Source organism: Aedes aegypti, chromosome 1, assembly GCF_002204515.2.
Source record: "Aedes aegypti strain LVP_AGWG chromosome 1, AaegL5.0 Primary Assembly, whole genome shotgun sequence".
In the NCBI taxonomy this organism is placed as follows: Eukaryota; Metazoa; Arthropoda; class Insecta; order Diptera; family Culicidae; genus Aedes; species Aedes aegypti.
The window spans coordinates 39,053,170-39,062,781 of NC_035107.1; the positions used below are offsets into that span (position 1 = coordinate 39,053,170).

A 9,612-nucleotide genomic window follows, 5' to 3' on the forward strand; every position below is an offset into this window, starting at 1 on the left:
AAATTAATTGAAATTTTTAGAAAATCCCATTTTAATTGTAAATAATTTAAAGGATTTCAGAACATAAATTGTTGAAACAATCATGTCAAAATCAAGCTGAAATTTTTGCTTGCATTCAATAATTTGAACAAAATCTGCTGAAACTGTGTCGTAAATGTTTCTGTCATTATCGCACATTTATTTAAATTTAAATACGAAAATCAGTTGAAGATCTTTGTGTGTAATTCTGACTAACAGCTTCTTCCAGTCCCTTAAAACATGTTGGCTTAAGCCCAACTGAGTGTTGTTATTTTTGTTAAGACCAACGCAATGCTGATACTATTGGTAACTAAAATTGAGAGAACCAAACTCTTCATCCATTAATTTTACTTAAATTGAAAAGAGTTTGCTGTTTAACTTAGTACGATTTTTTTTATAAATTTTAACTGAAAATATGTTCTTCTTAGATATTTCAGCAGACATAATGCTCAGGGAAGTCGAAATAGTATTTTAGGAAATATATTGCAGCATGAAGATTTTTACAGCAGAGTTCTGTCGAGTTCTTTTTGCTGGAATATTTTGGTCTTGAGGAGCATGGTTGAAACTTAATTAATTTTAATTCCCATTAGTGTTTCTGTTTCCTTCTCAGTAAAGAAGGCTTGCTAATTTTTCGAAAACTATTGAAATGTTTCTTTAAAAGAAGGAGTTTTATTCTTATATATTTTGTCTACTTATCATTCAAGTTTTGTTTAACCAAATACTTCAGCAAATCGAAATAAAAGAGAAGTTTTGCAGAAATTGACAAACAGTATTGCCAAAGTTAGGAACATTCGTAGAAAACTGAACGGAGACGGGATTCAACTTAATTTTGAGAATCTGGTTTGAAACTTTAATCGATATACTTAATTGTGGGTAAATTAAACTAAAAATTTAGGTTTATTTTTTCTTCTGTGCATGGAATCTCAACAGATATATTCAACTGTCATTTTGGCATTCAATATTTCGTTTGTTTGTTTTCTTTTTTGGTTTGTTTTGCAAGCCTGAAATTTAGGCACACGTCAGAAAAACAAACCATTCCAACTTGGTCAAGCATCAGTAATAGTGCTTTCGATAGGCACTAATATTGATTCCACTGAAAACTGACAAAGCCTACTTCGATGTTCGTATTTTTTGATAAAACCTTTAAAGACATTTTGAAACTATTTTCAACCCCCCTCGCCAGACACTTACCTTAATCGCAAAATCTCGCCAAGCGGGCGTCACCCGTCCAGCACTCCATAAAAAAGGTGTTCAGGGTGGTGGTGTTGGTGTTCCTAGTCTGGTCCGGGTTACTGTTCCTCTCAAAAAACAACAATCGGTCAAACTTTGTTGCTGTAGGCAAGCCACCTTTCGTCCACGAAACGAAACACCGTCCCGTTCCTTTGGTTGGGAGGAAGAGGGGAGGCCTGGGGCTGCTGCAACGCACCACTAGATCACAGTTAAGCCGCGCCGCCACCTGCACTTTTTCCAGTTATTGTAGACGACGAAGATGATTGACACTACTCACATGCACGCACCAGCGTAATCGGAAGCCGAACCGATTCACAACTTTTATTTCTCTGTGTGTATGTTTGTTTGGTTTGGATGTAACTTTTTCTGCAACTATCACCCGATCCAAGTAGGTAGGTCCGCGATCTTTTTGAAGCACGCACGCACGAGCAAACGCTTCGCACACACCAACACACGATCAACCCGCACTCGTCGCAAAAAAACGCCAACTACGATCACACGAAACAAAAAAAAAAATCGCGACCCGAACGGAAACTGCCTCTGGGTGTCACACACCCGCACGCACGCACGCACACGGTAAAGAACGAAAAAACGAAAAGAACCGAACCAACAACAAAGTCACCCAACAATACGATCGGTCCACGCTTGCAGCGATCGACTGACAATTTCCTCGTTATCACACGCGACGCACTTTAGAACTTCACTTTTTTTTTCTCTTTTGTTTGCTGTTGTTGTGTTTTTGTTTCAATATTGTTAGCCGAAGCTTGTCTTCCCGAGTGATCTGGAAGCCGAAAACTTAACCGATCAACACGATCGATCAGAAATCTGATGAGAGGAGCTTCAGGGAGGAGTGTTCACCGCAATTATTGGCCGTTGTTGTAGTAATCCCATCGTCGGTGTTCGTCAACGCAGTTGCTGCCGGGGTTTCGTTCGCAGTAGGCGGAGTTTGGCCGCTGTGACATTGCTCTTTTGACTTCACTTTCTTCCTCTTCAGCGGGGCTCGCACGTGTGTTTGTTGTTTGGCGATCGATGCACTTTTGGTCAGAGTCACACGCACTTTTTCCGAAAAACAATTTCTGTTCGGGAGATTGCGAAAATTAGGCTACTCCTCCCACTTTTTTTTTGCGTTTCTTGTCACCTTGGTGATTGTGTGTGCTTGGCAGAAGAAAGCAAAGGCTGCTCGATGACGGAACGGAAAGTGAAGTTGATGACGTTGATCGCACTTGTTTGTTGTTGTAGTTGACAATGAAATATGACACTCACTCAAATAAACTGTTATGTTTTTGTTTGCGTAATTAGATCAAGAATTCTCGAATTTCCGCGATTTTCTTCAAATATGGCTTCTTGATTTTTTTTGTTTTGTTTTGGATTGACGACTTTGTTACATTACTTTTGTTTTAGAAATTTAGGGAAAAACTGAAAAGATTTTGTGTAACTGCAAGAAAGGGGAGAGAGAAGGTTAAAAATTGGGTCAGCGTTTCTCTGCGACGATTGCCGTCGCTAACGATCACACACACGCAGATTTATCCGCAGGAAGGAAGAAAAAAACATCAACGACTGACAGTGAGATTTAAATCTGAGTCTCCGATGCGAGGGGAACACACCGAAATTTATTGGTGGGAAAAAATTAAAGTCCAAACAGAACAAAGCAGTCGCGGAGATTTGTGAGCTGCGGCCACTTCTTGCGGTTACACGATCGGCCTACTACGTGCTGCAGGGCGAATCGTTAGCGACGGTTCTTCGACCGCGTCACACACACTGCACATCAGTTAATCCAAATTTGGTCCGAAGAATGTTCGAAAGCTTGGAGCTTGAGTTTGAGAAGTTCTTCCGGGCGTTCACTGGTCACTTCCTGCTGTTGGTGCCGCGCGCGCGTGTGTCTTCTTCACTGTCTAATTTTTTAATAAACGTCAGCGGCCACTGTAATGGTAGTCCTAGGCTTAGAAGTTGGAAAGTTTCCTCCACCGCCGCCTCCGCCAGTAGCAGAAGTAAAAAAAAGTCCAGGTCCAAGAATCCGACCAGAAGAAAACTAGCCGTGACACACACGCTCACATGACGCCACCGCGCGCGCTCTTCGGTTATCGGAAGGTCCGCTCCTCCGATTGTTTCCTCCGTGTCACACACACGGTAGCTTCCGCACCAGCATCGGCTCACCGGAAGAGCTCACCGACCAGATCAGAATTCCCGAAAAAAAAACAACAGCAGAAGAACTACACCAATAGTTTACTGGACACACACTTCTTCGGCCTTCGGGTAGTTCGGTTCGCGCGGAGGCTCCGGAGCCATGTACCACACACGTCCTAGAGTCCGCCTGATCTGATCTGAACTGGTCGGTGGTCGGTTGGTCCAACGCCAACCCAGAACTCCTCCACTGTGTGTGACGTGTGTGTGATGAGAGATCGTCGTAGAGCCTCCTCCGTCTCCGTTGGCCACCGTCATTCTCTGGACCGTCGTCATCCGCACATCTCGTCACATCTCCGGATCACACACAAAAGTCCTGGACGAAGAAGCCTTCGGCCTCCCCAAAAAAACTAAAACAAACCACCAAAGGGAGGCGACGGAGAAAGAATCCTCGTATCGCACGGAGAAGGCACAAGAAGGTTCAGGAGGTACACTCCAATAGAAAAAAAAACACTTCTAATTAATCCGCTCCGCTCTCGAATCTCTAAGGCAGACACGGCAGCGGCGGTGTATTGCTGCACTTACGATGCGGCCGAACAGCGACTTGTATTGAACTGACGTTTGAACACAGAACGCAGCGCTGCGTTTCTGTGCTAGGGAAAAATCGCACTCGGCTGCGGCCAACACACATAGGCGCGCACATAGAGACTCTCCGCCGACCGTAGTCTTCGTCGTCAGTCGTACAACCACATAGAACCACCACCACACGGCACGGCAAGGCACGGCGGAACCTACTACTAGAGGCACAGTACATAACCAAAACCCTCTCCGCGTCCGCGTCTATGCATCCAACCGACCTGAGGTTCCCTCGGTCCGACGATCCTCTGAGTGCGGCTGCTGCCACCGCCTGCACATACGGTTTGCAAAGTGCACACAGGGAGAGCCACGGACCGCAGATCCGCACAGTCGACGAGGAAGGCGGTTGGTGTCCTGGGAGAATGCGCACGCTAGCGGGGATCCAGCAACGAACGTGACTACGCTACGCGATGCACACACATTTATCTACCACCGCTCGCTCCCTCGCCGCAAAATGTGCACGCTCGCACACTCTCCCGTTCTCTCTCCATCGCAACTCTCGTGCCCTGCGCACAGTACATAACTTCGCACAAACACAGCGAAACCACCTGCGAGAACGCATTCTCTCACGGACGATTCGCACGCGTCTCCCCCACTGTACATAACGGCACTCACCACCCAACGAACCCGAGTCACTCACCTTCCCCTCTTTTTGCAGAAAGCATTGCGTATCCATCGTTCTCTCTTCTCTCGCCGTCTCTCGCACGCGTAACTCACGCCTGATTCTCTCGCTCTCCCTCACGCTCTCTCATATGAGGGGGTGTAGGAAAAACATTCCCTTTCCAGCTCGGACCGGCTTTCCTCCATCCCCCCTCGCACACCCAACAAAACAAAAAAGAAAAACGCATCGACGGTTGCAGCAAAAAAGCACAACACTCACGTTTCATCAACTCCAAGATTTTTCCTCGCCAGTGCCGTAAGTAAATAAGCGTCGTTGCCGACGACGACGACGACGATGGACGCCGCTCTCTTTCGCACTCTCGCTCGCCCTTTGAACTGTTGTCCTGGTCGTCGTCGTCGTCGTAAGAAGGGCAAAAGCAAAACAAAAACTTTTCCAGGCTGGAAAATTTTTCGTCTCGCGCCTCCTTCGATCCTTCGACTCCAGTCCCTCAACCGACGCCTGCTTTGTTTGTTGTAGAGCTTTTCATGCTGATTTTTTTTGTTCTGTTTCTCCGATTAGAGGCGAACCGAAGTTTTTCGGGGGTTGTCCCGTCTTCCCCGTCGGCGTCGTCTTCTTCTTCCTTGGTAGGATTTTGGTGCAACTTGGAATAGAATTTTACAGCGCTGGAAACACGTTGAGATGCGTGCGACTTTCTTGAAAATTCGCCTGGTTGAAAGTTTTAATTAACCCTTGCGCGTTGTTTTGCATGGGTGGTGGTCCTCCCCATTCGTTTGCGGTGCTTGATTTATGACGTCTTACCTTGTTCGCGGGGGAAGAGGAGTTGGTTTTGGGTAAAGGATGGGGAAAACTTTTCCGACGGGGACTTGTCGGTTATGGAAGAAAGGAAGGAAAGGTTGTGTGTAAGAAGGTTAGTGTTGTAAACTACGCTGGTGTGTGAGCGTGGGGGAGTATAGTTTGAAGGAACTGCAAGATGCCGTCGGGATTGAGCTTTTCGAATGCCGACGGGAAAATTTGAGACTGAGTGAATTGATGATCAGTTAATAGAATCAAGTTGTCATTGTTTTGAAAAATAAATTTGAACAATTTATTTTATGACGTATTTGTCTGTGTCAGTTAATTTATAAGTATTTTCACAATTTTAATTTCGATATCGACTTCAGTAAATGGATTGCCAACAACTGATACCTCGGCAATTATTTATCGATCTTACAAGGGTTTCCAATTCGGAAAATAAAATTGCCATTTGCCCGGAAATTCTTAAAACTCATTTTTACAAATCAAATTAAACGCAATTTGGTTGGAAGGTAGCTCCGAATTGAATCTTTATTATTCCAATGAATCTGTATCCAGCTTTTTACGCTAGCATGCCATAAAATTTGAATCACCCCCTTCTTACATTGCTTGCATACACTATAATTTTTATAGATTTGTCAAAGCAAGCTTTGTGTTAGAAGATTATTTTATTTGTTGACGTTTGTCAGAATTTATGAATTGTGTAATCAGGCAGTTTAAGTAGAAACATTTTAATCATTTTTTCAACCTTTGCAATCTATTTCAGCTAAACAAGGAGTAGGAGCTAATATTAGCCAGAACTACAAATTTTGTGTGACGCTTTGCAGAATCAAATTTTGAATGATCGATTAGCTATTTGCCGCCGGCTAGAGAACAAACCGTAAATCTGCATTCTACAATTGGGTCATTGTGAGGGAGATCTCAGGGATGAAGAGAAGAATGTTGAAACAAGATTAAAAGATAAGAAATTATACTTCTTGGCAATTATCTCCATTGCTTCTGGCATAACTGTTTTCCCGTCAGTACCCTTGGCTCTGCCGAATTCTTAGGATTTGTGATGACCGATTGATTCTATAGGCCTGATCATTTTGGACCTTCCAAAAACCTCTTCAAAAGTATGATAAGTCTTAAGTTCAGAATGAGATTTTCAGTGAAAAAAAGATTCATTATAATATTTCATCTTTCTATCTTAAATAAGGTTTGCCTTTATAAGTATGAAGTCCTCATGATTAGGTCACAGGGTGAGAGAAGTCAATTACCAGTTTCTGACGTTTTGGTTACGGCTGCAACTACCTATTCGTGCTTATTCTGCGCGGCGTGTGAGTCGAGACGACTCGCTCTCACCGCGAGTGACGTGAGACGACTAATGTTAATCAAATGGGAGCGAGTCGACAATTGTCACCTCATTCGACTCGTGTCACCTCACACGCCGCGCAGAATAGGCACGATTGAAATTATGCGTGATCTTTTGTCTATAGTGAGAGCTGCGTCTGTAGTGAGGACAAATATTAAATAATGCTCCCCCAAAATCGACCCGATTTTTTTCAGTGACAGCATAAAACAATCGCTGCAATTTCGCTGTTTTGTCGCTGCAAGCATTCTTATATGGAACCATCAAGACCACAGTGTAGGGAATAAGATTAGTAACGAAAAGTAATGTTTTCAATGAATATTGGTCCTCAGCCATTAATACCATGGGAGGTCACTACACACAGAGGCAAAAATAGCTGCGAAATCGCGTAGCTGTGGCTTAGACACGCTCTTAAAACTGCAGCGAAATGGCGACGATTGTTTGTCATTGGCGCCGTATAAAATCGCGTTGATTTGGCGGAGCCTTTACTCGCAAACTGCATCATTTTCTTCGAAATTAATTTTGGAATCTTCTGCAATAGTTTCCCTACTCTAGGAATCCATCCATTGGGGCAACGATCTCATTAAATTCATCAGCACCAGTCACTTTTCCACCTGGTTACCTAAAATATGAAATAAGATGTAAATGAAATACTTAAAATACTATTAAATTTAATATAATCGGTAAATGCGTAATAACTTCAAAATCCATAGCAAATGTTGTGAAAATTTGTGACAATTCAATCAATAAACGCAGATCATGGCCAGCTTAAATTGAGCTATAAAATGGGTGAGCAAGGAATGTCAAAATCGAACCACCCCTTGTTTTTTCATAGCCAGCGTTCTTTTTTTTTACAGTAGTTAAATTAAACAATTTTTATCTTTTAACATAAAAAGTAGGGAAATCAAATCAAATAATCAGTTCTTCCGGGTTTGGTCCATTGATCAACTGGCCAAATACAAGGGAAGGGGAAGTCTAAGCAAAAACCATACAGATTTTTAAATTGCTTAAAGACGAAAAAATCCATAAAAAAAATGGAATTACCTTATCAAATTTGTGTAATGGACACCTCGATATATAGTTATCATGTCGTGCATACAATTTTGTAATTTTTCATAGACAAGAATGCTATCAAGATAAGCACTTTGATATTTAATATTTCTACACTATTGTTTCATGAGGGCTTATCTGACTTCATCGATTCTTCTTTATTCTCTTTATGTTTTTTTTAAAAGACACATACACGTAAATGATTCTAGTGGATGATTTTGCCCTTTGAAGGAAGCACCACACTAGACAACGGACTAGCATGCAACGCCCAATGGCACAGTCAAAATTCGTTCCAGACGAGAAGTTTTCCGGACTGCAGTAGGAATCGAACCCACACTCCTTGACTCGATGCGGCTAAATGCTTGGTGACACTAACCGCACGGCCACGAAGCCCATGCGGGAAATCGTATTGCCCGGGAAATTCTTTCCGGGATTGCAAACCCAAGATCCTTCGCAAAACTTCTACCAAGATGACAATAAACGATTACTTAATACTGGTTACATTTTCTAATGTTTCAGTAAAGCGTATGGATTGCCGACATTTTTGTGAAATGAATACCGTAAATTCGGGTGAAATTGATCACCGTGCCACGTGATTTTGTTTCTTACAAAAAGTGCACAAAAATTGATGCAACCTGAAGTAAATGAATATCGTTTGTCTTAAATATTGTCGAGTTGTGTGTAGTGAAGTTTTTAGTGTCAAAGAATGTTAATATCTATGAAAATAATGCAAAATTCCAGAATCATGTTTGGTGTGGTGTTGGTAGATATCCATAAACTTCTAGTTCTAAACAAGGATGTGGACATGGTGTCAGCCTGAAAGTTTGTGAGAATGCTTAAAATATATCCCCAGAACAGATTAAATCTTAAAAATTCGCATCAATTTGCTCATTTTGTTAAAATAATTGAATTTCTGTAGAAATGTAGAAGATCCTTTGGAAATTGCCTACATTTAGGCGTTATCCGCGGTACAATTGAAGTTTAATAACTGATTATTTCTAAATGTATTGTCTTGTTAAGAGTTTGGCACGCCTATTCGGATTCAGGAGGCTCAAATAAGGTATGTAGAGTTGATTTCAAAACTAACCATAATCACATTGACAAGTGATCAATTTCACTCCGGAATGGGATTCTCCGAATTTTATTTAAGAGATGATTTTTGACATTTACATCACATTTGTCAGAAAATTTCGGTGCATGAGCCATTGAGGTTCACCGTCGTACTTGTTTTTCTTCTTTTAATTGTATGGTATTGATAACATTTTAGAAACACCCGAAAACCCGTGAGAAATGATCAATTTCATCCGAAATTACGGTACCGAGATTCGATTCGCCGGTATCCGTTATATTCAAGTCTGTGAACGTCTATTCTATAATGCACGGGGAGGTTTGGAGATAAGAGGTCTAAAGATAAAACGTTGCTTACTATTGATGAACTGACAGCATCAATTGCAGTGGCGACTATTTGTTAAAGAATCAATTCTAAAGAAACAGGAAATATTTTAAAGCTTGACGGTTCGGTTACCTCTTCGATTGTTTGTATTGTATGGGTAAACCTGGTTTACGACTTAAGCGAAGGTGAAGAAATCGGCCCTTAGAGAAGTTTAATTTATATGTTAGAAAGAAATGTATACTACCAACGTTGTAACAATTTTCAAACTGGACGAAAATACTGCTGATGCTTCTAGCTATCGTCTAGTTAACTTGTTTTGCTCCATCAGTAAACTTTTTGAAAAGGTTATTTTGAACAGAGCGAAAATTAAATTTTTGCCAATAACAAAAATCTGAGGGC

General features: G+C 41.8%; 1 protein-coding gene across 8 annotated transcripts in view; it reads right to left on the reverse strand.

Annotated features, from left to right (window-relative positions):
• Positions 1-4,100, reverse strand: part of LOC5578376 (protein tramtrack, beta isoform) — a 524,610-nt gene extending 520,510 nt beyond the window's left edge. Inside the window, exons 1-2 of one of the 8 annotated variants that reach the window (XM_021839452.1) lie at positions 3,791-4,100; positions 1,210-2,683 (exon numbers count right to left, since the gene is read on the reverse strand). The gene's annotated coding sequence lies outside the window, so the exon portion shown is untranslated. The other 7 variants (XM_021839456.1, XM_021839450.1, XM_021839453.1 and 4 more) reach the window with 7 other exon arrangements.
• Between the last annotated feature and the right edge of the window lie 5,512 nt (positions 4,101-9,612).